Source organism: Leptonychotes weddellii, chromosome 8 (assembly GCF_054177405.1).
Source record: "Leptonychotes weddellii isolate Sample4059 chromosome 8, ASM5417740v2, whole genome shotgun sequence".
NCBI classification, from domain to species: domain Eukaryota; kingdom Metazoa; phylum Chordata; class Mammalia; order Carnivora; family Phocidae; genus Leptonychotes; species Leptonychotes weddellii.
Genome location: NC_138376.1, coordinates 124,290,089 through 124,296,846, shown reverse-complemented (window position 1 = coordinate 124,296,846; position 6,758 = coordinate 124,290,089).

Below are 6,758 nucleotides of genomic sequence, written 5' to 3'. Positions count from 1 at the left end.
CATGATTCTGTCCTATCATGAGGCTGGGACACATCGGAGGATTTCGGGCCAAACGTCCTCAGGTCCCCTCCTGCCTGCCGGGGACTGACGTTTCTGTTATTATTAGGTCATCGCCGTGGCATGTTTACAAACTGGCCAAACACCTCAGCCACACGAGGCCAGATGTGTGGGAGTGTTCTGGTTACTTTATCTGCGTGCTGGGTTTGCTCCGGTTTCCTCTTTGGAAAACACTGAAACCAACGTGCTTAGCAAGAGGAGATAAAATAGCTAGTTAGAGTGAAAACGTAGGAATAATGCATGAGTGTGAAGAAGACCCTTGTCCTCTGGATACAAGCTTCCGCAGATCCTTGGTCCCCATCTCCCCTCTGTTCCCTGAGTCCAGAGAGGTAGGTAGGACAGAGAGTCCCATCACTCGCCTACTCTCTGCTTGAATGGACACCACGCACACATCTCAACACGCTCTTGGGCCACTCCTTCTATCTGGTGTCCAGAGTCCACTGCCCACAGCTATCAGGCTTCCAAATTCAATGGTGTCATCTCCTAATTATTAAAATTTTGTTTTAAAAACTCTTCAGCCAGTTTATCTAGGACATGTCTTGCAAACCAGGCTCCCTAGAAGTGGCTCTTAGGCACTTGAGATTGGGATAAAATTGTTTTCTTAAAAAAATACTCATGTTGAGTTTAAGAAAGAACATTGTCAACATCAGAGCATAAAACAAATAATAATTTAAGTTAAGCATTAGAAAGAAATCTCTGGCTTTATCATGATGATCGTCACCAAAATGTTTACAGGAGAATAACAGAAACTTCTACTAAAGATTTTTAAAGAGATGCCTCATTGGCGACATTAACCATTTCAGTCCTTGCAAGTTAAACTTCTCCCCTGGATTTTTGAGCACCTTCATGACAACCTCATTCCAGGCGAGATTATAACTCACCTACTGCATGCATATCTCTGCGCTGGTTATGGAGGGAAAGGTCACTCTCTCCAGGGAGTGTGCAATCTGGTTGGGAGATCAAACAAGTGTGGGTAATATTTAAGAAACAATGTCAGGCAGTAAGCCCTGCTCTGCTCCCTGCCCATCCTTCTGGATCCAGCCCAAGCCCCACCTCCTCTATGACAAAGTCCTTGGCCTCTCCAGGTGGCCCATCTCTCCTTGCCTGGGCTCCTGGATTCAAGGCTCATTCTGTCACTTCCCGGTGCATAGCCTTTACTTTTGACTTGATTGTCTTGTATGTGGTGCATTTGTTCCCAAGCTGGATGGCAATCTCTTGGGGGACCAAGATTTAATTTCTTTTGCAACTAGCTGAGACTCCATAAGTCCTCAAGTAATAAAGCGTAGGGAGCAGGCTTCATGAGGCCCGCTCCTGGGCAACCGTTAGCTACTGGGCATCTCACAGAGAATGATCTAAAAGTCATCAGGGTCAACAGCTGTGATTAGTTATGAGCTGGGGTCTGCAAAGGCGAAAGTCAAAAGGTTATCTCTTTTCACACTAAAACCAGGCATACCCAGCCTTGTTTGTGTTCAGAGCTAATTTCCAACAAACAAACAAACAAACAAACAAAAAGCACCTCAGGGACTAACCCCAGGGCCTCCAGACCATCCAGCGGAGCAATGCAGGTAGAGACATGAGGGACCTTTGAAATCTTTAATATTTGCCTCAAAACGTCTCAATGAATATAATTGCAATAAAGCCAGATCTCTAATGCTTATCTCAAATTGTTATTTGTTCTACGCTCTGATGTTGACAATGTTCTTTCCTTAATTCAACATGTCTTTCTAAAAAAATCAATGTTTATCTCACTCTAAAGTGCCTACAAGCCACTTCTCCATCCAGGAATCAAAGTGAGTCATAGCTCCGGAGGTGGTAGCAGCAGCCCCTTAGGTCTGCTGGAAATGAATTTCTAAATTCTACCCAGCCTCCACATACACGGCTATTTAAAACCACCACAGTCTGAGTGGTAAATACGTCAATGCCTTGCAGTTTTCAATTCTGAGCAACAGCGGTTTTCCTGAGATTTTTGTAGTGGAATAAGATACTATAGTTTGTTGAAATGAAATCAAGCACAGTGGCTTTTAAGGTGCACAGTCTTGCTGCTATGATCAGAAGGATTCACATTCTGAGTGGCGTTAGGGTGTGGACGGCCCTGGGTCCTCTCGGCTGTAGACCTCATGAGTCAACATAGAACGCTCTTAGGCCTCCATCAACTGCTCCAAAGTGGCCTCGTGGACATCTGAAACACTGCCTCGTTACCGGTACTTTATGCTAGTTGAGTGCAAGGAGTTTTGAATTTGGATATAAACACTGCAGTTTAGGGCGCCTGGGTGGCTCAGTAGGTTAAGCGACTGCCTTCGGCTCAGGTCATGATCCTGGAGTCCCGGGATCGAGTCCGGCATCGGGCTCCCTGCTCGGCGGGGAGTCTGCTTCTCCCTCTGACCCTCCCCCCTCTCATGTGCTCTCTCTCATTCTTCTCTCTCAAATAAATAAATAAAATCTTTAAAAAAAAAAAAAAGTAAACACTGCAGTTTAGAGCGCTTGACACCCAAGATGTATTTCTGCAAATGGTCTCACGGTCTTAAGGAAAAGCCTTGGATCTGCTGTGAGGGGTTTTCTTCATGACCCTGAATCCACCTGTGCCACCAAGAGCCAGCCTCTGACCCTCTATGTCTCCTTTGCTCAATGAGTATTTTGAGAATGAGCTACGGAGGAAGTGTCCCGATTCCAGAAAGCTGTTGTCTAACTATCTGGTGCAGATCACTCTAGGGACGACAGGTATGTTGGCCTTGCTGCTCTACCATCTGGGAACCCAGAACACCCCTGAACTATCACAGGGAGCAGAGAGATCCACCTGCTGAAGGACTTCCAGAAAGATTCTTTCCCTTCCCCTGCTGCCTAGACCATTGGTTTACAGCTCAGACTGTGAAGAAATTCTTTTAGCTTTAAACGGAAATCGAGGCTTCAGACCGTGCCTTCTGCCCAGGATCCGTGCAGAGGGAATCCTACCATGTACTTGAGCCTGCGCAGTAATGTCCTCACACCCTCAAGCACTACTAACTTCCTCTTTTCTCCTCAGAAAACATAACCCCATTCTTTGCTCGTTAGACCTGTTCCCCAAACCTGTCATCATCTCCGTAACTCTCTTTTCGAATGATTTCTCAGTTTTCTCTTTCTCTGCAAGTTGAGAAACCTACAAGAGAGGCAGCATTGTCTTGGCGCTTCTTGCAATGGGTACGCCTTTATATTTTTGACTTGGAGTTAAATTTTAAAATTTATCTTCCTAAATTCCAGTTTCTTTCTCCTGGACTCAGTGGGCTACAGAGATCAGATTGGGGATAAGGGATCAGATTCATTTGCTCTTTTACACTTCTACCTCTTGTAAAAAAAAACAAAAAACCATTTATTCTTTGGAATATTTGTTTCTTTAATGTACTCAGATTCAAAAAAAGCTATAATACATTTCTTCAAAATACGCAAGCATTTCCAAAAAATTAAGAGATGATTTTTACCCACGGGAAATGGCCAATTCTTTAGCTATTTTAACTCCATTTACCTTGACTCGCTCAGGCTTAGGTGAGCAGACAATTTTCAATTCTTGTACCAAATTCTTCCTGCAGACTTCACACCACAACACAATTTCAGGTGACAATTTATACCCATATTTCATATACTTTTGTACGTTCTGCTGTTACTGAGATTTAAGAGAACTCTGTGTCACGGATGAGCTGACTGACACAGGGAGAGGGGAGGCCTTATTCATTCGTTCATGCATTCATTCATTCACACACCTATTTATTGAGCAGTATTTGGTGCTCACCACCTGTCTGGAATGCTGTGAATGATACCCAAGAGGAATAAAAAAGAGAAGACAGAGATTTTAATATCTTATACCAGTTACTAAGGGTTTCTGGTTTAATTTAAGAACAATCATACCACTCAATGAACTTTTAAATGATTGAGATATGTAAAGAAATCAGATCTCTGCCCAGACCATAAGCAAGCATTCAATAAATGATAGCTGTTACAATTATCATTATATCTCCCCATCAAGATACTTATAAAATTTTTAAATTAAAATTTAATTAAATTTTATTTAAAAATTTAATTAAAAATAAAAAATTTTTAATTGAGGATTACCCATTTGATTATCAAAAGCTTCTATATATTAAAGCTTATATATATTAAATATAAATATAAATTAAATTATATAAATAATATAATATAAATAAAATTAAATATAAATAATATACCCATTTGATTATCAAAACTTCTACATATTAAATCTTATTTGTATTAAATATAAATAATATAAAGTATATAATAATATGTTCCTATATAACATATTTTATATTTAGATTACTATTAACTATATTGTACATAATCACATATTTATGTTAATACTATATACTTGATATTTATTATCTATTTCATTATATTATATATTGATATAGTGCTATTATATGTTATAATAATATAATGACATGTTATATAATTCTACATTTTATATTAGTATAAAGATATAAATTATATAAGTTTCACTTAAAATAGCGAGAGCAAAAAAAGTTGAGTATCCTCCAATAGCAATATAATGCAAGTCACAAATGTGAGCCATATATGAAATTTTTAATCACCCACATCAAAAAAAAATAAAAAGAAACAGGTGGAATTAATTTTAATAATACCATTTTATTTAGTCCAAATAACCAAAATACCATAACCTCAACATGTAATCAATATAAAACTTTATTAATGAGATATATTACGTTTTCATACTAAGTCCTCAAAACCCCGTGTATTTTACTTTTACAGCACATCTCAATTCAGATGTGCCCGTCTTCAGACTCAAGCATGTGGCTCCCGGTGACCATATTAAATAGCGCAGCACCGGTTGACTAATTATAACTGATAATAATAATTATATAAACTGTTTGTTTCTTTTTGTTGTGCTAGTTGCCAGGAAACCCAAAGCTAAATTTGGTGCTCGATTACAGAGATTTTCTCATCCTGAGTTCCTCTAAAATTTCTCTCCTTTCTAAATGGATTTGAATATTTGTGTTTTGTGTGTCTTTTTAGAGAAGTAATTTAATACTAATAACAGCCATCATGATAATTGCCTTTTATTGTTCATAATAATACCAATTTATCACTCACTCGCTGTGTGCTAGACAGAGCGCCATAGGACTTCCATGTGCCTCACAGCAAGACAACGGTCGAGCTGAGACTAGAGCTGCGATCTGATTCCAAAACCCTCCCTCTCAACTATTTCGCTCTTGTAATGCTTATTACGATGACCCATGAGTACCACTTTGTGCCAGGAACCTCACATATACTCCGTCCTTCAATCCTTAGAAGAAACTTGTGGGACAGTCACCTTGCTCCCATCGTTCAGGTTAGGATCGAGGCTCAGAGGTCAGCTCCCTAGTTGAGGAATGGTTCATAAACACGAGAGCCAGCAGATGAACTCAGATTCTTAGTCCATTCACTTTCTAAAAGCTCTTTGCTTCAATTACGTACAACCGGCTTTAAAGGATCACATCCCATTTGAAGACCAACACATCACAAAGTTATTAATTCAATAGCTACATTTTGAGCTCCTTTTATGAGCCAGGCCCTGCACCTCCCTGACCTCCAACACTAAGACAGAACCTCTGACCGTATGGAGTTCATAATGGGAGAAATGCAGAGTGAAGTAGTGTGTTACTGATACTACCTGGAAATACTCGGCTGCATTTTGCAAAGCAGGTGCTAAGCACATATTTGCAAATGAACATATCTAGCGAAGACGAAATGAGTAAAATAAATGAGGACAAAAAGCTCAAAGCACTTAGAACTCTGAGTGGACGCATGAATGTGTCAGTGTTGACTGTCACCCTTCTGCTTCTCCTAAAATGCCCCATAAGCACTCTGTGTCTCTACGCGTGTCCCCGTGAGCTGCCCAAAAGGCAAAATGCCCACGACAGGAGACAGCCCACACCCTATCTCAGCATAACCTGATACTCAGCACCATCAGCTAAACTGCTTGGGTGGCTGATAGGGTTCACAGGATGAGAACTCGCAGCTGCTTTCTTTAATGTTTGGCAGGGCCCTTGTGAATGCATTTTATCGAGTTCGACACACGGGCTGTTGGCAAACACACGAGCAAGAGGCACTCTTGTTTTGTTTGGTGCTTCATTTTCCCATTCTCCCCCAACATCTGGGCCTGACACAGACTGATAACAAATTAATGTACGCGACTCATTGCCCCATAAAATTATGATGCTTTCACTCAGCCGGCATCATGTAGCCCAGGTTCAGAACCTGTGACCACACAGGCAGGTGAGTACAGATGTGACTTACCGAAGCTCATTCATCAAGAACCGGTGGGCTGTCACCGACACTCCAACCCCCTCCCTAGTCTCTATTCTGACATTATATTTGATTCTAAAAATATCACAGTCTTAAGCCTAACCTTTAGATGACACCTCATTCTTCATGCTATAGTGTCCTTAATTACCCCTCAAAGCCAGTGATTTTGAAGGAATTCCTTCCCATGAGACCTGGAACGGATGAGTCCTTTTCACTGGAACATCGCATGTTTTCTGTACGCCTAGCAGAGAGTTGCTATTCAGACTGCTTTGGCTGCAAGGAACAGAAGCATGCTTGAATCAGCTCAGGAAAAGCAGGGCTTATTACAAGGACACAAGGAAAATGGAAGTGGAACGGGACATAGAAGGCAGGTCTAGGGACTGAAGCACAGCCCCACGCAGGCTTGACCACTC